Raw genomic sequence first — 24,404 nt, forward strand, 5'->3', positions numbered from 1 at the left:
GTTGCTTTTGGATTGACAATTAACTAGAGAAAAAACTGGAGAACCAGTAACACATGCAGAAGATGTGTGAACTGGGAAATTGAGAAGCGTTTTGGAGAGAAAGTCAAATTAAATGATGACAGAATCATATGTAGGAAAGAACACATTCTCCCAAAAGGTTTGTCAAGGTGTGAGGCATGGGCGTTGCCAAGCCTCAGAAGGAGGGGGGTAGTAGGACAGATAGTGAAAGATAGCAAAAATACGACACTTTATGACATATGGATTCTCTAATATATGTGGCGTCATACCATTAAGTTAAATTTTTCTCAAGCTTTTCAAAGTTTTGCTGTAAACAATTGGAAGATTATTGAAAAATGACTAAAGAAGCTATGAGGAAGTGGTGTATGTGTTTGGAAGGGCACGCGCTTATGCGCTTCCCTGACTAATCAACATTTGTTTGACTGATCAAAGGAACCGTTTGCTACAGGATTTAACATCCATTCCCCCAGCCCAAATCCGACCAAGACCAGAGAGTCTCCTTTAAAACAGGAGGCAATAAATGGGATAGCCCCTGTCTTTGGTTCGGAGGAATCATTAGGAAGAGCTGAAACTCTTCCTGCAAACACTCCTATCTGCCCATTTCAAAAAGGGCAATGAAATTGACTATAAGAGTTACAAAAGGCAGATGAAGAACAGTCCTTAGCAGATTACATGATCAGAACGCTTAGACTGACAAAGGTGTCAAATGCAAATTTACTGCCGCCTGATCTTTCATCCTCACAAGTCGACAACCCCATCAAGCCAGGAGACAGGGTCTACATCAAAGTCATCAAAAAAAAGAACTAGGCGAGTCCATGGTGGGAGGGACCATTTCAAGTGTTGCTATCTACATCGACCGCAATAAAGATTTCTCAACGGCCCAGCTGGATTCACCTCAGCCACTGCAAGTTGCAGAGAGTGCTGGACCCCTAATTCGGAGTGGTGGGGAAGGCTAACTACAAAGCTAACTACATCGTTTAGGGTGGGGCGTCTCAATGTTGGTGAAGAATCCATCGATCCCCACTCCGCTAGGCGAGGGGATGTCCCGGTGTCTCTGCCATCCTAGTAGCAACGGGGCTCCATATGCCAGATGGATCCTCTGCTGCGTTGTGGTTGGAGTTTTTAGCAGCATGGGCGATAATTAGAGGTATCAATGTTTTTTATTTATGTCATCACTAACACACACTGAGCGATTATTAGAATATGGGCGATAATTAGAAGAAATACGGTATCCCCTGTTAGAGTTGTGCAGACTCCAACTTATTTTGAAAGAACCAAACAGGAGACAAGTAAGTCCTCTTACGCACCTGCAGGTGGAGAGTCCATTCGTCGCTGTGTGTACAGCAATGATCGAATGCAGTCTGACTCAGGCCTCTTCCAAGAGCATTTTTATTGAGAGCTGGGGTGAGAGTGGGGGTCAGAGGAGACAAATGGGCCGAAGCCCCTGGCCCGCTGATGCAAGCACAGCAGGGGGTCTTTCACGATGTTGTGTGAACAAAACAACTTTAATTGCTTCCTCTGCAGCTAGTCAATCAGTACAAAAGATCTTAGCACTTTGTTCTACTACTTTTGTTAAGACAGGACAAGCGAGTTTAATTATTACAGGTTACATTCCAACATAAGCATAGGATCAAACTAATCTATCAACCCTAACATATCCCTCCTGTTTATCATATGATTATGTTAACCCCGATCAATCAAACACAATTAAGAAAATACAATGACAGCAATAATTGCCAGTGAAGATGAGTTTTTTGTTCCTCAATACTCCAGTCCAAATTTATTGTGTGAGTTAAAAACCTGCGGCCAGATAATTGCAGGAAACGCCTCACACGGTCCCTCTGCTTTAGGCGACCAGAATGTTATCAATAAAAAAAATAATAATAAGAAAAAGAAAAACACAGAAACAATACATCATTGTACCCATCACTTGCAAGGCATTTTCGATGGTCAAATCATCAAGTTTCCGTAAAATAATGCAGAGCTAAACAGCAACTCTGCAATCCACGTTTCGCAGCACATTATAGTCATCAGATCCGTCATGTCCTAGAAGTTGTATGTGCACTTGCGCTACGGTAAAAGACACAACCCTCGTCACAGCAGACTTCAAACATGGGATAACACAGGTCGTAAATAAGCACAACAATACCAGCACAGCAAGCACAGGAGTCACAAGTTTCAACAGCAACTGCCACCAAGCGCCAGAGAATAGCCATGAAAAGAAATCCCATTGATGTGGGATTTTATCCTCCGCCATGGCCTGCTGTAAATTCTTCAGTCCATGGCATCTTTGATGTGCGTGTTGTTATCTCCTGGAATGTATGTGCAACAGGAAGTCCCAATGATGTGGCACACACCATGTTGTGCTGCAGTCATCAAGTCCAGAACCATCCTGTTTTGCAAGACCATCAGCCTGATAGCCTGAATCTCTCTATTTTGTCCATCGTTGACTTGCAGGTTTCACAAAGGATTGAAAACGATAGTTCAGTGTCTCGATGAAGAGAGATTGTTTTCCAACTCCGATCCAAGGAAAAAGCGCATGAACAACTTTGTCTCCAGCGGACCATACTTTATGATCGTCTGGAACATTCGCACCCCAGACAGGGTCATGAGGGTCAAAGGTTGCAACAGCCCTGCGTCGACGTCCTGAAGAGTTGTGTGCTGTCGTCAGCTGATGATGTTGTATCCTGTAGGTGTGGTCCGTCACCCACACTGGTGCACATATTCCTGTCCAGTTGGCGGGCAGCATCGGATAAACCTTGTGACCACAAAGCCACCAGCTATTCTGTATGAAGTATGTTCCGTTTGATGGTGCAGCCATGTTGGTCGGAGAGCCCTCACCACCTGAAATGGCTCTCTTATCCTGACACTCAGCGGTGATGTGTCCAGAAAAGCTGATCACAGGTACCTTCCGCAACACGGACGCCTTTCTGTTGGGCCCGAGTCTCTGGGGAAGGGGGGGTGGATTGTGAAATTCAACAAAAGTATTGAAATACAAATTATTAATTTATTATTATAAATATAATACAAATATATATAATAATAATAAATATAATATTATATAAATGTATTATTATATTAAATGACGTATTGAAATTGAAATTACGTTCCCCTTGTCACCGTGGGATAGTGGGAACGTAATTTCGATCTCTTTGTGTGTCTTGGCATGTGAAGAAATTGACAATAAAGCAGACTTTGACATTCAAATAACAAATAAAATATCACTTTGCAAAGATAGAAAGATCTGCTTAGTTTCCGTGACTCAAGATGCCAAATCTTTCCTAAGACTACTTGACTGCACCTCTTCAGTTTGTGGTTGAACTTTTATTTTTATTTTTTTGGTATGTGAGTGGCAGCCTCCCAGCAGTGTTCTCTGTTTTCCTCTTTATTTTCTTCTTTTCTCCTTTTTCTTTCTTTCTTTCTATTTGTCCATTCGGCGATGCTGGTGCCTTCTACCGCACCTTGGCGTGTGCAGATCGGATCGGATCCGATATTTTTTTCCCCTGGGACCGGGATGGCTGCGCACATCGGTCGGGACCGGTGTGACTCTACGACGGCTTCCTGCTCATCCGGCCGGTGCTGACCGGGTCCCTCGCCTGGGCCTCGCAGCCGCGACCCCTGTGGGGAGTCCGCTCCCTCGTGCTCGTCGGAACCAACGACCTTCGCCGTGCCAGCCCCATGGTGACCATCTCCATGTGCCCCGACTGGGTGCCCTGGACGCTACTCACACGTTTGCCTGTTTTGTGATGTTTTACCGATTCACGACCACGGTCCATTGGGCGCTGATGAACTTGACTGCCCTTACACCTGTTTATGGACCCCGTCCTATTTTGTGTGTTTTGGGGTGTTTTTTGGTATTGAGGGGGGCTGGTTGGCCGCTGTTACTTTCTTTTTTCCTTTTTCTTGTTACTTTGCTTTGATGGCTTTTAACTTTCGCACTTACTGGCTTTCTTTGTGGCGCCATTGTGTGGCAGCCTTGTAAGAGCCTATTGAGTTGCGCTCATGCCATCTGTGTTTTTTATATACCCGCTCTGTGGTATGAATACTGCTGGGGCCTGAATTTCCCCACCACCGGGGATCAATAAATGTTCAATCAATCAATCAATCAATCAATCAATCAATCAATCAATCAATCAATCAATCAATCAATCAATCAATCAATCAATCAATCAATCAATCTGTGTCCTCATCACTTGTATCTGGATACTCTTGATATCCATAATCGTTCTGTCTATGCGGCTCATCATCTTCACTTGCAACGAAAGATAAACTTTCAAATGACTCTTCTAGAAAATGGCAAGATGCATTTGAAAATCCTTCCTTCAGTGTATCACCACAGGCCAGAGATGTGCTTGCCTCCCCCTGTGCACTCACTAAATCATGACTTGCACCAACTTCCCATTGTGTATGGTACAAGACCTGATGTAGAGGTTCAAGGTCTTCCTGTGGCAGTTCATCAGTGTCAAATTTTCCTAAAAAAGCCTCAGTTCGACGTCGTTTCTTCCTCCATTCTTTAACTCTGTCAGAGGACATAATTCTGCTTGTGGAAAGATTACAAGAATAATATAAATTTGTCAAATTATTTAAATTAATCAAGCAGTATAGAAAGTGGATGGAAATAACTAATAACATTTGTTACACTACAAGATAATCAATATTAAATATTCAAGAAAATATCAAAATTAGTAGCAGCTTGACCTGCTGATGTGCAAGCCACAAGTATAAAACATATAAAAAGATTTTAAAAAGTCTAAGAAGTAAGAGTGCAGGCATGCAGGGTAAATTATCGTCAACCATAAAATGTAATATTTAAATGTAGGCTACTCCCAGAGATGGTAACTTTTAAAAAGGGATTGGTTTTTTCAGTTAGCATTCTTGGAACACACAGAACCTCTCCCAAACTGTTCAAAATAAAACAATTTCGCCTCGGAAAGTAAATGTAGGCTACTCCCGGAGATGGTAACTTTTAAAAAGCCATTGTTTTTTACAGATAAAGTAAACAAAGAATCCTGCTACCGTGCGAAGAACGCCCCCCCCAACCACCACCACCCAATTGTTGCTTAAACAACACACTCCCTCTCACTCACTCACAAAAACATTCTTGAAACATAACAGAAAATTAATTACTCACCAAAATGCAGCCCTTCTTTGCCTTACAGAAAAGTTGGTTTGTTCTTTTTCTGGAGCATCTACTGCTGCTACTTGTATTTTCTAAAGGCAAACCGGAAGCGGAAATAAAATGATTACTTTTAACCCGAAACTCGAATTTCTGACCCCTCGTGGGGGGAGGTAAAATATTTGATGGATTTAATTTCGACGTCTATTCAAGCCCTAATTATTAACCTGATATCAGGTGTCGAGTTACATGGTGGATAGGATGGTAAAAGATGGTGCGCGAGTGTGTACTGGATTTGGCCCAGACAAATTGGCTAAGATAAAATTCCAGATTTCAAAGCTTGACATGGAAGACCTGAAGAAGGGGGCCTGAGTAGGGGTTACTTAAAAGTTAGTTCTTCAAAATTGACTATTGTTAAATTGGTAAAGGGGAATTTGTTGGATGAACCAGTAAACCTCCATTCTCGTTACAAATTTCACCAGAAGATGGTGCCAAAGTCAGATTGACCTAACATAGTAAATTAATAGTTTAAAAAGTCATCGATTAGATGAAGATTTGCTCTGAAGCACAGCAACACACAATTTTGGATTGTTATATTATCTTGTTTTGCCATAATATACTTTGAAACTGCTTGAATATTTTAATTTGCTAACTAGGGAAGCCTATGCTTATCGTTAAGTAATGAGAATGAGACATGTTAATCACAGTTAGCGTAAACTGCAATATACTTTATTTTATTCTGCTTTGCAATATTGTATACTTAGTAGCAACTTGAGCAGCATCATAGCACTGATGTTTCATTTACACATGAATGTATTAAGAGGTGAGTAAGGACAAGGGGTTGACATTGATACCATGGGTGGAAGACTGCAGTCCCACGCTTGAGTTTGACCTAGAGGTCACCAGAAATACGTTTTGAAGATGCTTGAGTGTTTTAATCTGCTAACTAGGAGAATCCATGATCATAGTTATGATTATGTGTTAAATTGACTATTGTGAAAGTATGTGTTATTATTGTCACAATGTTTAATCAGTATCAAACATGTATGTAATATTGATGTTCCATTTACACACGAATGTATAAATGTGAGCGAAGACAAGGGGGCGACAAGGGTTAATGGTGATACTAAGTGGTGGAAGACTGAGATGCCACACATGAGCGTGACCTCGGTCACGTTTTTATCGTTGAGGCATAAACACAACGGAACACAAGTCAGAGAAAAAACGTTTGCAAATGTCACGTTGATGAACAGTTGACAAGATTTGGGAATGGGAAACAGGATGAAGAATCCCTGAGAAAATGTCACGTGCTGGTGCCACCTGCGACGGGACCATGCCCCCCTGTCAGTGGAATCACCGTCACCTGCCACGGGTTCATGGACAGCGCTATATCAGCGCCGCCAGCGCAGACTCGAGTGTCAGTCTGTCCCTTGATGCTGCTTCGCTCATCAGTCCCGGAGAAACTGACTCGCTTGACTATTTGAAACCCCCGCAGAATCGTTTGTCCTCTCCAGCCCGATCGCCGCTCCAGCGCCAGCTGTTCCCATCATCCCCTTCCAATAAAGTCCGTCGCTACGCACTTGGCTGTACTGTCCGATCCTTAACAGTACAGACTGACCAACGCTATGCAGCCAGCGAACGACGAAACGGCATTGAGCCGACTGGAGCGAGCCGAGACCGCCATCAGCAGCCTGTCCGCCGACATCCGGAGTCTGATCAAGGTTGGTCAACAACAACAGCTGCAGCAGCAGGAGATGGCCCAAGCCCTCCAGAGACTGTCGGTGGCTGCGTCCCCGGCTGTCACGGCACCCCCGCACCGCCTGTCTGCCGAGGCCAGGAGGCTCGTGGACGTCCCGGAGCCCCGCCTCGGCAACATCGAGAAGTTCAACGGCGATCCCAAGCACGTGAGGGCGTTTGTGACCAACTGTCGCATAATGTTCAGCCTCCAGCCCGTCACGTTTGCGTCAGAATCAGCCAAGGTCGGGTTCGCTCTAACCCACCTCACGGGCGAGGCGCGGCTGTGGGGTCTGGCAGAGTATGAAAGGATGGCCCCGGCATGCGATTCCTTTGACGCCTTCGCGGAGGAATTGCTCTGCCTGTTCGACCTGGGATCCGCCGCCGAAGACGCCGCCGAGGAACTGGCGACGCTGCGTCAAGGTAGCCGATCGGTCGCGGAGTACGCCCTTAAGTTCCAGACGTTGGCCGGCAGCAGCGGATGGAACGCGCCAGCGCTCGTTAGCACATTCCTAAACGGCCTCGCTGAGTATATGAAAGACGAACTGGTGTCTTACGATCGCCCGCGAACCCTGAAGGGCGCGATGGACTTGGCGGCCCGAGTAGACCGGCGGATCCGGACGCGGCGGCGCGATCGGGAGAGGAGGTCCCCGCGGAATCCGCGTGGTCACATTCCTCCGTCTGCTGGGGACCCGTCAACCACACCACCCGCCGAGCCCATGGATCTGGGAGGGGCTCGGGTTCCCTCGGAGGAGCACCGTCGACGCCTCTCACTGGGCTTGTGTTTATACTGTGGGGAAGGGGGTCATCGGGTGGCGGGGTGCCCGTTAAAAGGCCGGAGCTCACGCGGCGTCGGGGGATCCGCGTGAGCTCGACCAGCACCGGCTCTCCCAGTCCCAGCACGCTCACGCTACAGGCACGTGTCCAGCTTGCGGCGGGCGACCAGAACGTGGCTGCCTTGGTGGATTCCGGCGCGGAGGGGAACATCATGGACATTAGCCTGGCGCGTCAGTGGGGTGTCGGCTTCCTCCCTCTGAGCCCGTCCATTCCCGCGCGTGCCATTGATGGCCGTCTGATTGGCGAGGTGGCTTTCGTGACGGAACCGGTTAAGGTACTGCTCTCCGGCAATCACCACGAGACCATCCAGTTTTTTCTTCTTTCCCTCCCAGGACAGCAGCTCATACTGGGGCACCCTTGGTTGCGGCAGCACAACCTGGTGCTGGACTGGGAGGTGGGGGTTGTTCGGCAGTGGAGCGAACGCTGCCATCGAGTGTGCCTGAAGGCGGCCACCACCCCACTCGGCGGAACCCCGCCCAGGTACAGTCCCGACATCTCCAATGTCCCAGCATTTTATCACGAACTCAAGGAGGTTTTTAGTAAAGCCAGGGCCGCTTCTCTTCCTCCACACCGGTCCTACGATTGCGCCATCGACCTGTTGCCCGGCACCTTCCCTCCCAAGGGACGCGTCTACTCCCTGTCCGCTCCTGAGCGCCGGGCTATGGAGGAATACATCCGGGAGTCCCTGACAGCCGGTATCATACGGCCGTCCTCTTCGCCTGCGGGAGCGGGGTTTTTCTTCGTGAAGAAGAAGGAGGGCACGCTCCGCCCGTGTATCGACTTCTGGGGAATAAACGAGATCACTGTAAAGAACCGATACCCTCTGCCTCTTCTTTCTTCCGCCTTTGAGAGCCTTCAGGGTGCCACCATCTTCACAAAGCTGGATCTTCGCAACGCCTACCACCTGATCCGCATCCGGGAGGGAGACGAGTGGAAGACGGCTTTCAACACCCCGAGCGGACACTACGAGTACTTGGTGGTTCCGTTTGGGCTCACCAACGCCCCAGCAGTTTTCCAGTCCCTGATAAACGACGTGTTACGAGACATGCTGGACAAATTCGTGTTCGTTTATTTGGACGACATCCTCATCTTCTCCCGCTCGCTTCCTGAGCACATCAAGCATGTTCGGGCGGTGCTGCGACGCCTCCTAGAGAATTCGCTCTACGTGAAGGCAGAGAAGTGCGAGTTCCACGCCTCCTCTGTCAAATCCCTCAGCTACGTGGTGCGTGAGGGATCCATCGAAATGGACCCTGGGAAGGTGGAGGCGGTCACGTCATGGCCTGTTCCCGAGACACGCAAGCGGCTGCAACAATTCTTAGGTTTCGCGAACTTTTATCGCCGTTTTATCCGTGGATACAGCACGGCGGCCGCGCCACTCACCGCCCTTACCAGCCCCGCCTCCCCATACAAATGGACAGAACGGGCGGAACAGGCATTTCAGGAGCTTAAGAGGAGGTTCACATCCGCTCCCATCCTCAGAGTTCCCGATCCCGACAGACAGTTCGTGGTCGAAGTGGACGCCTCGAATGTGGGTGTCGGGGCGGTGTTGTCTCAACGTAGCCGCCAAGACGATCGTCTCCACCCGTGCGCCTTCTTCTCTTGCCGTTTGTCAGCCTCAGAACGGAACTATGACATCGGTAATCGGGAGCTCCTCGCCGTCAAGTTGGCTTTGAAGGAGTGGCGGCATTGGCTGGAGGGCGCCACCACTCCGTTCATTGTCTGGACCGACCACCGCAACTTGGAGTATCTGAGATCTGCAGCGCAACAGTGCCGCACGCTACGCAGAAGGGGGTAGCGAGTTCAAGGTCCTAACAGCCCGGAGAAAGAAGCTGTTGGCGAGTCTGGTGGTGCGGGAGCGCAGGCTCCTGCACCTCTTCCCAGAGGGCAGAAGGTCAAACAAAGAGTGAGCCGGGTGACTCACATCTCTCGCAATCGAGGTTGCCTTGCGGGCGAGATGGGAGGTGTAAATGTCCTTCTGGGAGGGGAGCGACGCACCAATAATCTTACCAGCCGTATTCACTATGCGCTGCAGGGCCTTCAAGTTCTGTTCAGTGCAGTTACCACCCCAGACAGCGATGCAACTGGTGAGGACGCTCTCAATGGTGCCACGGTAGAATGTAGACAGGACTGCCTGAGGAGCACATGCACGCCTGAGCTTCCGCAGGAAGTACAGGCGGCGCTGAGCTTTCTTTGCCAGTGACGAGGTGTTTTCGGACCAGGAGAGGTCCTCACTGATATGCACCCCCAGGAACTTGGTGCAGCTCACCCTCTCCACCACAGCACCGTCGATGATCAGCGGCAGGTGGTTTGTGTGACCCTTCCGGAAGTCGACAAAGATTTCCTTGGTCTTGTTGACTGTTAGATAAATTGTATATATATATGTTATCATGCGTTCCCTAATGAGTACTTATTAATAAGATTATTGCGCAGAATGCTTGCTGTTTTGCCTTGCAGACGTCCACCAGTCCACAACAAGTCAAACGATGCTGTCTGGAGCTTCCTGACCTTCTACACCTCTGGGAATCCAAGAAAGTTGCTGATAGCTCAATCCATTTTGTTGATGTCTGCACATGGCATTTTGTCCTTGCACTCCTTTCTCATGGCGTCCTGTCTGTGACTACTTGTTTCACATAGCATTTTGTCATGACGTCTTGTCTGTGACTACTTGTTTCACATAGCATTTTGTCCTTGCACTCTTTTGTTTCTCATGACCTCTTGTGAGTACTTGTTTCACATAGCATTTTGTCCTTGCGCTCTTTTTTGTTTCTCATGAGACTAAGCCATGCTTTCCCCCCCACCTGTCAGGGGCTAGTCTCACATTGTGGGTAGGGCATTCCAAATAAAAAGAGCGAGGGGTGTGACAGATCTTTAGTGTCGTCGGACTGCTGTAAGTCTGGATGCACTCCTCGCGAGAAAAGACTCAACATTCTGCCTCACTGGTTTTGTCTGCTGATCCTTTTGCTGATTTTGAACCTGACAGATTTTTGGGGGCTCGTCCGGGATCTCAATAGTTCCAACTGACTTTTCGACGCAGGACAAGTCCTTGGCCAAGGCATATAGAGAAACCCTTTTCACGGGGCTGTCTCGATCAGTCGGTTGGACGCCGGGGTGGTTGACGAGAACATCCGGGGGAAAGGCCCAGCAGACTGTGAGTATGAATGTTGATTCTGTTAAAAGGAATGAAAGTGCAGTGGCAAGAGGTCACTTGAAACCTTGACAATTCTAGACCCTATCAAGTGCATTTAGAAACAGTTAAATTCTGCATGGGATGATGGAGTCCCCTGACGTAAACGTCAGTTAAATTCCACGGGAGGGTGGACTCCTCTGTTTTCTAAAGAAGTACAGGTATTTTGGAGCAGTTAAATCCCGCTGAGGTGTCGTGGGGCCTCCTAATTAATCTTCCTAATGTGTTAGTTTTCTGCTGCCATCTGTGGTGGTTTTTCCTTAACCCTTGTTTAGCTGGTTTGGCTTCTTTATCCATGAAAAGATAGGTTTTATATCTACTTTGAGAAAAAGGTAAAAATAAGTTTTCCTTACACAATAGGAAGGCTAAGGACTTTGTTAAAATCCACGGGAGGGCGGGCTCCCCTGCTTGCCTGTGAGACGATAAGAATGCGCATTGTGTGTGTGTATGGTTTGACTGAGGGTGATCTCATTTGAGCTCTCCTTTATGTAAACAGTGGTTTTGTGAGAGCAGAGGAAAGGAGACTTACCACTCATTGAATATTTTACCACTGTCCTGTGAATTAAATTGGCTTTAGGACACTGTAGGTGCCATCCAAATTGCCAACTCCGAAAATTAAACAAATGAACCATGGGAAAATCAAAATAGCAAACAAAAGTCGCTACCCCAACATGAATTCAAATGCAAAGATTGGAATTTAATGGAAGGGGTCGACACCGAAAATATAAAATATCTTGACAAATGCATATTTTGGACAGAGGTGGGAGGTTGCATTATGTGACGTGGCGGCGGCGAGGCTCTCCGCACTTCAGTTGCTCCCCCCACCCTTGTTATCAGCTGGGAAGATTGTCATGTCTATGTTGTGGGCCCGTGTGTTTGTTTCTGTGTATGTTTGTCTTTGTGTATCAGTTCATTATAAAGGTTGGAATTGCGTTAAGTTGGTGCACGAAAACGGTGTGATAGACAATGGTTTATCAGATTTGCATTTTTAAATGTAAAAATTAGAAATTATAGAATAATATGAGAGTTGTGGGCAGAAACTCATCCGACGAGGAGAGTGCCCAACCCTCATAAAAATGTGAGAGTAAGAGAAAACACACATTGTAGAACTGGATAAAATTAGGTTAATGATTAGAAATCAATGGTGTTATTATTATTCTCTAATCCCCTGCATTGCAAATGTCTTCTTGATGCTGATAGGTTAACAGGCTAGGACTTTAGTGAGGAGATAGTTTATCAATTGATGGGGGTTAGTAATCGTCCAAATTCTAGTCACATGTTTTGTGGGACCACAGCAACAACATTATATTTAATTTGCATGCCATTATTTAGTATGATATGACAGTGTCTAGCTAAGTGGACTGTTCTATCAAAAAATGTGAGAGTGAAGGAGGAGGTTTGATTTGTAATCTGACATTTGGGTCCCATTTTGAAGAGTCTCTGCAGGAGCATAGATTGTTTTTGTTTGTTTTTGAAGATATGTTTAACAGTTTGTCTCGGTGCAGTAAGGACATAGCAATTTTGCAAGGCTTAAAATTAAAAATTAAAAAGCAAAATTACATTCTCATTTTCCCAGATGAGAGGAAAGTTGAAAGATAAGGAAGACGAAGAAAAGATAAAAAAGAACTTGCTGTTGCACAGACAGGAAGATGATGACAGTGTCGGCGCGAGCTCGCTTAAGAATCGCAGCTAAGAATGTGATGAATGAAGATGAGAAAAATGATCAAATTACAAAGACAAATATTGTGGCATGGCAAAGCGAACCATCCTTTCCGTCTTTGTACCCAAATTAAACAACTCATTGCTTCCTATAATTTTAGAGGTGATGAAGTACAACAGGTTTTCATGGCATCCTTAACCAAACATTGGGCAAGCGTTAAAGGCACCTGGAGTCCTTTTGATCTCCAGGGCCGTCCATTGGAATATAATGGGGTGCCATTACAAATACGAATTGACCAACTATTGGGCAGGATAAAAATAAAATTCCAACGTAGAGCAAATTACACAGACATTGGCCGAACTAAACAAAAACAAGATGAGTTGTTTGAAGACTTTAGACACAGACCTAAAAGGGTGTTCAACTGATGTCTATGATCAACAACTTAAAAATGCTCTACATGCAAATTTGCGACCAGTATTATGTCGACAACGAATACATTCGACAAATTTTTTCCCTATAAAATGGTGCCGTTTGGGTTTGAAGTACATAGTCGCTTCAAAAGAGGAAAAGCAGGATTTAAGATACGCGAAGGCTATCCCTTGTGCCAGGGGTGTCAAACTCATTTGTTCGCAGGCCGCGGTGTAGTCATGGCTTCTTTTGGAGGGCCGGTATGATTGTCATACCCGAGTAGATGTGTGAGCGCCTCATATTGTGGGAGCTGCAAAACAAGCTGACGAGTAACTCGCTTTCCAATCAGACAGATACAAACTGGTCTAATATTTAAACTTACAACATTACTAAAAGGGAAGATAATTTGCAATTTGAGTATTGACACATGTATATGAAGCACAATTTGACACCTGTGCCTTATACAAAGGTAAAGTAGGATTAGGAATTGCTTGCAATATAATTACAAATTAGTTAACACCTATGAGATTGATTGGTTGATTGATTGATTGATTAATCGGTTGGTTGATTGAGTGAGTGAGTGAGTGAGTGAGTGAGTGAGTGAGTGAGTGAGTGAGTGAGTGAGTGAGTGAGTGAGTGAGTGAGTGAGTGAGTGAGTGAGTGAGGTGGAGAATGTTGCAAGACTTGCAAGCTGTAAACAATGCTGTTATTCAGAGAGCACCTTGTGTCCCTGACCCGCATACCTTGTTGAATTCATTGACACCTGATGCGAAAAGCTTCACAGTGATTGACATTAGCAATGCTTTTTCTCTGTCCCTATTGCAAAAGAGAGTCAGTTTTGGTTTGCATTTACATATGCTGGCTCAAGGTACACCTTTACAAGGTTACCACAAGGGTACTGTGAAAGCCCGACAATTTACTCACAGGTGATGGCAGCCAGCATGGCTAAATTTGTCCCGCCAATGGGAAGTCAAATCTTGCTCTATGTTGATGACATTTCAATAGCATCTCCTGATTTTGCCTCTTGCCAGAAAGACACGCTTGCAGTGCTGCATCACTTGGCAAGTGAAGGCCACAAGGTCAGCAAGAACAAGCTTCAACTGTGGTCCACTGAAATTAAGTATCTAGGCCACAATCTAAGTTCCCAAGGTCGATCCATAATTGAAAGCAGAAAAGCCTCTATTTTACAAGCTCCTAAGCCACTAACAAAGAAGCAAATGATGTCTTTTCTGGGTCTCACAAGTTATTGTAGAAGCTGGATACTTGATTATGCCCAGATTGTTGCTCCTCTGTCCAAATTGATGTATGTGGAAGACATCTCAATGTCCACTCACTTAAAATGGACTCCTGAAGCTGAGGAGGCTTTTGTTTTGATCAAACAGGCTTTGGTCTCCAGCTCCACTCTAGCCTTACCCAACTATGATAAGGTATTTGTCCAAACTGTTGACTGCAAAGGTCATTACATGACCTCTGTTTTGCTCCAATCACATGGCTCAAAATTGCGTCCTATTGCTTTTTATTCCTCTAAACTGGACAGTGTTGCATGCGCTCTCCCACCATGTGTGGGGGCTGTGGTGGCGGCCTCCATGGGTGTGGGGATGCAGTGCTGGTGTTGTGTTGTTTCATCCTTTAACATTGAAAGTTCCTCATGCTGTCTCGGCTCTTCTGCTACAGACTATATGACTTTTCTGTCGCCTGCGCGTCATCTTTCTTGCATGGCTACGTTGCTGTCTCAGCCGCATCTGACCGTTGAAAGATGCACGACACTCAGTCCTGCCACTCTCATTCCCCGACGATGGCGAATTCCATGATTGTGTCGATGCTGCCCAACAGATTGCAAAGGCTCGGCCTGATTTGGAAGATACGCCTCTGCCAGATGGTCATGTGGTTTTTGTTGATGGGTCTTCTAAGAAAAATGAATCTGGTGTGACCCTTACTGGGTATGCCATTGTTACTGCCGACGAGGTTTTGGAGGCTGCCAAACTGCCATCCAGTATGTCGGCACAGGCCGCTGAGCTCATTGCTTTGACTGGGGCCTGCAAATTGTTTGCAAACAAGTTCGTCACTATCTGGACTGATAGTCAGTATGCTTTTGCTACAGTGCACATTTTTGCTCAGCAGTGGAGCAACCGTGGCATGATAACTTCTACAGGAAAGCCCGTCTCCCGTTCCGCAATACTAACTCAACTTTTGGATGCTGTCCAGCTACCTTTAAAGGTAGCGGTTTGCAAGTGTGCTGCTCACACTGCGAGCTCTGATCCTGTTTCTCTCGGTAATGCTTTTGCTGACAAATCCGCTAAGGCCGCTGCAGAAGGCCTGCTTCATATCCTCTCGTCTCTCACAGCTCATGATTCGATGTCACACATCTCCCCTGATGTGTTGCTTGACATGCAGTCTCAGAGCCCCTCCCGGGAACGACTCTCTTGGGAAGAGCGGGGTGCAACTAAAAACACTGATGGTCTTTTTGTGTGACCTTTGGGCAAACCTGTCTTGCCTCGTAACTTGTTCAAATGGGCTGCTGTTTCGGGTCATGGGGTCGCCCATGTCTCGGCGGGAGGTATGGTGAAACAAGTCGAGGCTATTTATACAACATATGGCTTTGCCGCTTTTTCACAACGATTTTGCAGAGCGTGTTTGATCTGTGCTAAACATAACCCACAAGGCAATTTAAGGCCTCAGAGAGGGAAATTCCCGACTCCATTGTATAGGTTTCAGACAATACATATGGATTATATTCAATTACATAAAAGTGAAGGGAAAGAATATTGTTTGGTCATAATAGACGCATTTTCTAAATGGGTTGAAACATTTCCTACCAAACATGCTGATGCACTCACGGTGGCAAAGGCCTTATGCAAAGACATCCTTCCCAGATACGGTATTCCAGAAAAAAATTACAGCGACAATGGTCCACATTTTGTAAATCAATTCCACATAAATCTAAAGAACCATTGTTCCTATCGTCCACAATCAGCTGTTGAGAGGTTTAATGCGACTATAAAAAACAGATTAAAGAAATGTATGGAAGAAACAAAACGACCGTGGACTCAGTGTTTAGACCTGGTCAAAATGTACATAAATATTACAAGTACAACAGGGCTAACTCCCTATGAAACTATGTTTGGAAGACCTTACAGGCTTCCTCAGTTCAAGAACACATGGGAGATCCCCGAGGAAGCCACGTTAGCCGATTACATGAGAAAAATGTTGGAACGTCAAGCAAGAGAATCAAACCAATAACACTGATGATGAACCCATTTCTCCGCAGGAAGACCCCAAAGTGGTACCGGGAGACTGGGTTTTGATCAAGAGTATCAAGAGGAAGAATTGGCATTCACCCAAGTGGGAAGGTCCCTTTTTGGTGCTACTCACGACACCTAATGCTTTGAAAATAGCTGAACGCAACACGTAGATTCATTTATCTCATTGTAAAAAGGTGATCTCCGCAGACCCAACCTAAGTACGGAAGGTGAGCAAAGTCTGGTAATAGTGCCTGATCCTGGTGCCAAGATCCAGGGTTGACACGAAAGCTAGCAGAAGCCAATTTCCAAGACACCAACCCGAAGCTCAGGGTGTTGACTCTGAGGAGATCCAAAACATGAGCATTAGAGAGTCATTTGGTGAGTGCTTTAATCGGGCTGTAGCCTGCGCAAAGTCTACCATGTGCTTTTGGTTGCTTTTGCTGGTTTGTGTTACCATTATATTTTTTCGGGGGTTATTTTATTTGTATGGATAGAGTACCATGAGCCTTGAACATTCTTCTCTCAGGCAACTACCAACGCTAATTCTAATCAGTATGGCTCATGGGGAAAAATTGCTAGACATAGGGGCAACACTAAATCCCCTTTTGATCATGTTGTTTGTATTCCAGAAACCGTCCGCGTTCCAACTTGCGTACCATGGCTTTTGTCTTGGACTTACAATAACTCATTAATGTTTACTGTGGCTCCTAATACATCTTCTTCTATTATTTTACCTGTGAAAAGTTTGGAAGGGTTTCATAATGGTCACCCCACTACTGGGGATAAATGGCTCGGATATTGGTGGTACTTAACTGGCCACCCGGTTAGCACCGACTGGGGCACCCTTGTCACCACACAAATGCGAGAATATTGGCCCTCTGGTTCCAGTGAAGAGGCTGTGTTCTTTGCTAAACGAGTGACTTTAAAGAATCAGGGCACAAGCCTCCTTTTAACTCTTACACTCCCTGATGGTCGAATTCGTCCTCCAAATGCCACCTTGTTTAACACTTCTTGTTGGGGTTTTCAACTGTGGGCCTGGTCCTCTGGAATCGATCCTCACTTTACTATTGCTATTTGCATTAATAAAACAATGTCGATCGCAGACCGTCCCGTTACAAATAATTACACCCTGTCAGCAGGAGCAAAAATCACAAGTGTGCTCCTCACTGATGTAGACAGCTATTTTGTAGCTTCCACAGGAATAAGCGGTCAAACCAACAACTGGCTTCTTATGGCTGAGCAGGCCGCGAAGATGGCTAACACCAGTTGCATTGCATGCATGGGTCCCAGACCTCTTTTGAAAATCATACCTGCAAATATAGTTCCTAAGTGTGCTGTTGTTTTAATGTTAAACTCATCCATTTCACCCACTCATGATTGTTTTAAATGGGATAAGGTTTACCCTGTTGCCTCTATGACAAAGTGTATACCCCTTTTTTCGTCTGATGTAGCTGAGGGTAATTTTACATGCATTAGGTTACCTGGTACCGGTGAGAAGCTCGGCGCCCTACCTGCTCCATGGTGTGGGTCCGTGTCCAATGTCACTGCCCCTTTTTTGCCCATTGCTCGTAGTGATATTTGGTTTTGGTGTAATAGTAACAAACTTTATGATAGGTTGCCTTTCAACAGCTCGGGAATTTGCGCTTTGGTAACCCTGTTGCTACCTGTTCGTTTGATACCAATGTCATCTTATGATCTAAGATCTTTTACTAGGTCCGTGGTGCCCGGGTTCTGGCCGCGAACAAAACGAAACGCCGAATGACGGGGCGTTGCTAATCCAACTTACATAGACGCCATTGGTGTTCCTAGAGGAGTACCGGATGAGTATAAACTCGTGAATCAGATAGCAGCTGGTTTTGAATCCGCCCTGTGTTGGTGGTGTACTCTTAACAAAAATGTTGACAGGATTAACTACGTCCATTACAACTTGCAGAGGCTTGGAAACTGGTCCGAGGCGGGTTTCAAGGCGGTCCACTCCCAACTGGCCGCTACTTCCCTCATGGCTTTCCAGAATCGAATGGCCCTTGACATGCTACTCTCAAAAGAGGGCTGTGTCTGCGCCATGTTCGGTGAGCAATGTTGCACGTTTATTCCAAATAATACTGCAGCCGGCGGAAGCCTGTCCCAGGCCCTTGAGGGCCTGCGGACCTTGAACGGGAAGATGAAGGAGCACAGTGGGGTGAACACGGAGGTTTGGACCGACTGGTTGAACGTGTTCGGAAAGTACCGCACCCTGGTTTCCTCTGCCCTGGTCTCCATTGCCGTTTTCACTGCCATTTTGACCTTGTGTGGATGTTGTTGCATCCCTTGTCTCCGATCCCTAATTAACAGGCTAATTACAACTGCTATCTCTCCACCAGCTGAGGCTTTCCCGTTACTCCAAAGAGATGACCTTTCGATCGACGGGGGTTCCTTCTCTAGTGACGACCCGGTCAGCGAATCTATTGTGGTAAACCTGTCCGATTTGTTTTCTGACCCGGGCTTTGCCGATTAAGACTCAGCAGGAGGTTGTTGTCCCTGCACCACGTGGTCAGAAGGTCAACTTCCGACCTGTACCGAGTCTCGTCGCCCTTCGTGATGAGACCCACCAGAGTCGTGTCGTCAGCAAACTTCACTATGCGGTTGTCGCTGTAGGTCGCAGTGCAATCATGAGTCAGCAGGGTGAAGAGCAATGGACTGAGCACGCAGCCCTGGGGGGCCCCCGTGCTCAGCGTGATGCTGGCGGAGATTTTGTCGCCCACACGCACCACCTGAGGCCTCTGACAGAGGAAGTCCAGTAGCCAGTTGCAGAGGGAGGTACTGAGGCCCAGCTCGTCGAGTTTGCAGATGAGTCGCTGCGGCACAATGGTGTTGAAGGCAGAGCTGAAGTCCACAAACAGCAACCTCACATATGAGTCCTTTCTCTCCAGGTGAGTGAGGGCCGAGTGGAGGGCAGAGCAGATGGCATCCTCAGAGGACCGCTTGGCACGGTGCGCGAACTGGAAAGGGTCAATGGTGGGGGGGAGAACGGATTTGATGTGCTCCATGACAAGCCGCTCAAAGCACTTCATGATGATGGGCATCAGTGCCACGGGGTGGTAGTCATTGAAGCAGGACGGTACAGGTTTCTTCGGCACAGGAACGATGGTGGCAGCCTTGAAACACGAGGGGACGATGCCCTGCTGCAGGGAAACGTTAAAGATGTCCGTGAAGACACCCGACAGCTCCCCAGCGCAGTCCTTCAGCGCTCGACCCGGGATGTTGTCAGGGCCCGCCGCCTTACGGGTGTCAATTGCGGCAAGCGCCCTCCTCACACCGTCGGCAGAGAGGCGCAGGGGCTGCTCGTGTGTGTGGGGGGGGAGTGGTCTTCAGCGGGCAAGTACTGTTCTGGGCGTTGAAGCGAGCAAAGAAGCGGTTCAGATCGTTCAGCAGACGGACGTCGCCCTCACAGCTCCTCGGCGCGGGCTTGTAGTCCGTGATGGTCTGAATGCCCCGCCAAAGGCTACGTGCGTCCTTGCTGTCCTTGAAGTGGGTGGAGACCTTGCACGAGAACGCCTTCTTCGCTTCTTTGATGCCTCGGGACAGGTCGGCCCTCGCTGTCCTCAAGCCAGCCTCATCCCCCGCTCTGAAAGCCTTGTCCCTGGCCCTCCTGTCTGAGGACAGCCCCTGTCAGCCACGGCTTCCAGTTCGCGCGAGTGACGACGGATTTCGAGCAAGTCACATCATCGATGCACTTCGTGATGTAAGAGGCAACAGAGTCAGTATACTCCTCTATGTCCGTCCGATCGTTGTAGGTGGCTGCCTGCTTAAACAAGTCCCAGTCAGTGGTGTCGAAGCAGTCACAAAGTGCATCGGAGGCACCCTCAGGCCACACCCGAACCCGCCTCCGAACCGGCCTGGATGCCTTTAACCAATTGTCTGTATGCAGGCAAAAGCAAAACGGTGAGATGGTCAGAAAGCCCAAGATGGGGGAGGGGGGTGGCTTTGAAAGCTCCCTTTTGCGCAGAGTAGACTAGGTCCAGGAAGCTGTCTCCACATGTCGGAAAAGTAACATGCTGGTGAAGCCTCGGGAAAACAGACTTCAGGTTGGCATGATTGAAGTCTCCAGCGAAGATGGTGAAACCGTCAGGGTGCGCTGTCTGCTGTTCACTGACAGCCTGGTACAGTTCACCAAGCGCCGCGATCCTGTCGCCTTCGATGTTGGAAGGCGGGATGTATACCGCGACTAGCAGAATCGCGGTAAATTCCCTCGGCAGGTAAAAAGGACGGCACTTGATGATCACAAACTCCGCAAGTGGCGAGCAGTGCTTACATACCACCACTGAATCCCGGCACCATTCTTCTCGGATGTAGACGCATATTCCACCTCCTCGCGACTTTCCCCTCGTACAATGGCACGGTCCGCCCGATAGCACGCTAGCCGCTCCAGATGCACGGCAGAATCCGGAATGTTGTCAGTCAACCAGGTCTCGGTGAACACGAGCACACAGCAGTTCCGCACCGTCCGGTTCGTAGACCTCAGCAGGCGAACGTAATCCATTTTGTTGTCCAGCGATCGAACATTCGCCAGAAGAATGGAGGGCACCGCCGGGCGCGCTGGGTTGGCCGCCAGCCTGGCCCGGACGCCTCCGCGCTTGCCCCTCTTCTGCCTCCTCGCACACCGTTTCCGACGGCTCCCAACCGGGGGAGGAATAGCGGGCGAGGTCGGCGACGTTTCAGGACGTAGCAGTCCGAGCGCCTTTAATGTCGCCGCTTCAAAGTCCAGAACGCCACAAAACCCACTTCTGCAGATGTCGAGCAGAACCTGCCTGCTGTACTTGTAGCACGATAAAGCACGACGAGACAAACACATAAGACTGTCGGACGAACACTCATTAGACGAACAAATCACCGTACTGACGGGACAGAGAGTGGCCGCTGCGTGTGCACGCGCCGCCATCTTGAAAAAAAAAAAAAAACTGTACTTGCTACTTGTGCTTTTTGCCTGTCAGCCTGTGCTTTGTGCCTGTCAGCCTATGCTTTTTACCTGTTGCCGACCGCTTCCGTCAAACTGACCGACCAGATCCGATCGCCGCCTGCCCCGACTACTTGCTCGTCCTTGACCACGCTCCCATCGCCGCTTGCCCCGACTACTTTTTTTTTGCTCGTCCTTGACCACGCTCTGATCGCCGCCTGCCCACCCCGACCACGTCTACGCGCTGCGCTCTTATGCTCAGCCACACCATTCAGACCGGCTCCAGCTTTCCACTTCCGCTTTCCCCTTTTCAATAAAGGTTTGTGCTGCATTTGGTCGCCCCGTCCCCGTTCGTGACTTGGTTATGTGTGGTTTGCCTGTTTGAAACGAATGAAATCAATTCAATTCAATTCAAATTTCAGATTGTTCTTGGATTTAATATTTCATATTTGATGCATTTAATTTTGTCGTCTATTTTAGATCTATATTCAGACGTAATTAAGACGTCTATAAAATAACCTAATATAGACGTCTATTTTAGGTGATTTCATAGACGTAATTTAAACGTCTCTGAAATAACATAATATAGACGTCTATTTTAGGTTATTTTATAGACGTAATTTAGACGTCTATGAAATAACCTAATATAGACGTCTATTTTAGGTCTATATATAGACGTAATTTAGACATTATAAAATAACCTAAAATAGACGTCTATATCAGGTTACAAAAATAACCAATTCACATGTACAGATCAATATGCTTGTTAAACACAAATCCAAACAACTTCTGTACATTATTTATACAACTTACAGCTGGTTCAGACGTCTATTTGAGGTCTATACTGTAACCAATTTTAGACGTCTAAATTAGGTGTATATGAGACCAGACGTCTAATAGACTGACAGGATCAGTCCCCCGCCCGGGCCAAGGAGATGCTAAGCTAGGCTAAGTTCCCCAACAACACCGCAACAAAGCACAACAATAATACGACAGAATAGCTTCGCATCACACAAAAAAAGTATTATTATAATAAACAATATGAAATAACAGTTCCTACCTGTTGAGTTGTTCTTTTTGTGAGAGTTGATGTTCACTTCCATCTAATGGAGGAGACATTATTCCGGACCGACTCGTCCCAAGTGACCGGGCAAATTTCATCCCTGGCCTAGCAACTAAAAATTCCCATGAGCCTCAGCAAAGTGTAATGGCAGCCCCCTGTAGACAATCGCGCGTCTACTACTATCACCCCTAGAAATGATAAGAACCGACCAAAGTTCGAGTTATCGTGGTCATCCTATTCACTTATATTTCACCCGCATAAGTGGCTGCGAAGTTGCTCGAAATATCTCCAGAACAGCACATTCGAACGAAATGGCTTCGCGTGTACATCTGTCACAAGCATCAGCAACCCGTGATGGCGTCTACGTCATCACGTCAATCTCATCCGTCTAAAAAGACATCCTGTACCGATAGAAATCCACCCAAAGTTACTAGGATATCTTTAAAAATTATCCTGATGCCAAGCCCGACGCAATGTGGCTTAAAAACACGGTATAAGTATTATGTCACGCATGACGGCCTCGGGTGGACTACATTACCCATGAATCAGTGCAACTAGCACGAGCAACCCGTAATGGCGTCCGGACGCGTAGCCTCGCGTCACCTTTCTTCCGTCTAAAAAGACATTTTGAACCAATAAAATTCGCCCAAAGTTGCTAAGATGTCTTAAAAATGATTGCAGTGAAAATATTTCCACAATGTGGCCTAAAAACATCGTACAAATATTAAATCGAACAAAACAGCTTCGTATGGACTTCATTACCCACAAGCCAGCGCGGTGTGGCCATGTGCTTTTGTTTACACTAACCCTCGCTCTTTTTTCGTCTAAAAAAAACGATCAGAGCCGCATCCCAGTCGAGCAATTCGCTACAGATACGGCTCTTGTGTCGAGCCTGCTTAGCTGTATGTGTATTCCCCATAAATGTCAAAATCTTAATTTAAACAAAGAAATATTGTGCGCGCACCCCTTGCTCTGCGCTCTGTCAAATCACCCAAATTATTTGAGGGTCCAGTCTAGGATTAATCTAAGGCTAAATTTAGGGTTAAATTTAGGATTAGGTTAAAGTTAATGTTAAAATTAGGGTTAGGCGTAAGAGAAGCGTTAAATTTAATATACGGTTAGGGATAAAATTAGGGTTAGGAGTAAGGCAAGGGTTAAATTTAGGATTAGGTTAAAGTTAGGGTTAAAATTAGCGTTAGGAGTAAGGGTTAGGGTTAGGCCCTAACCCTAACCGTTAGGGCCATAAAATCAAGAAAAATGTAGTGGGCCTGCCCTCCAGATTACGACTACTAATCCCTGCCCACTACCAATAGATTTCTTTCCCTGCGCCATTTTAATTTTTGGCTAAGATTAAGAGGATATAGTAGATCGAATAAAGAATGGAATTGATTGCAGGCTGAGAAAGGAACAAGCAGGTTGCAGGACAGGTAGAGGAACAACACAGCAAGTCTTCATATTGAGAAACACAATTGAACAGTTAAATGAGTGGTAAGCAACACTTTACTTAAACTTCATAGACTTTTGAAAAAGCCTTCGACTCTGAACATCATGAAAGCCTGTGGATCATCATGAAGAAGTATGGAACTCCGAAGAAGATTGTGAGAATGGCTAGACTATTTTATGCAGACTTCCAGTGTGCCGTAGAAGACCAAGGGGAAGTGTGTAAAGGGTTCTACAAACCGGATTCGGTTGAAGTTGTGGAAATTGTGTACAATGTAAATAAAACCAAAATACATGATTTGATTTGACTTCATTAATTCATGCTTGCAGTAGAGCCAAAAAAAGGCCCCACTGAAAAAAAACAGCAGAAATTTACAATAACAACAACAAGAAATTTAAATATTAAATATTAAAAAAAAAGCATTACATGTTTTTCAAGGCAGTGGGGCATGGATACAGTTCTGGGCATGGGCATGGAAAAAGTGTCAGTTCTGGTGGCCATGCTATTTTGCTTGTTTAAAACAATGTCTAAATAATATCATTATATAGCCTGACTGCAGTATACAAGGGGGAGTTTCTCAGCCTGTTGGTCTTGGCCCTGGGTTCAGGTTCAGTCAGCTTTTGTTGGTTCCTCAAACTCCTGGCAGTGCAGCTGCCTCGTGTCGGAGGTAACAGGTCAAGCAGAGGGTGTTGCTGATCATGCATGTCTCTGACCAGCTTCACTGCAGCCTCCTCCCTCCTGGTCTGAAGTGATGGTAAGGGTTGTGAG

The 24,404-nt window shown here is 46.8% G+C and overlaps 1 long non-coding RNA gene across 2 annotated transcripts; it reads right to left on the reverse strand.

Moving 5' to 3' along the window:
* Positions 1 to 1,393: 1,393 nt before the first annotated feature.
* LOC148393585 (uncharacterized) lies at positions 1,394 to 22,719 on the reverse strand. Of its 2 annotated transcripts, none has more exons than XR_015860276.1 (3): positions 22,193 to 22,719; positions 5,150 to 5,229; positions 1,394 to 2,965 (listed from the first exon to the last, which is right to left on the reverse strand). It is a non-coding gene; the product is annotated as an uncharacterized LOC148393585 (long non-coding RNA). The 2 variants fall into 2 exon arrangements; XR_015860277.1 differs by having other exon boundaries at positions 4,438 to 5,229.
* Between the last annotated feature and the right edge of the window lie 1,685 nt (positions 22,720 to 24,404).

Source organism: Syngnathus floridae, chromosome 9 (genome assembly GCF_059516105.1).
Source record: "Syngnathus floridae isolate MCC-2025c chromosome 9, RoL_Sflo_1.0, whole genome shotgun sequence".
Classification (NCBI taxonomy): Eukaryota; Metazoa; Chordata; class Actinopteri; order Syngnathiformes; family Syngnathidae; genus Syngnathus; species Syngnathus floridae.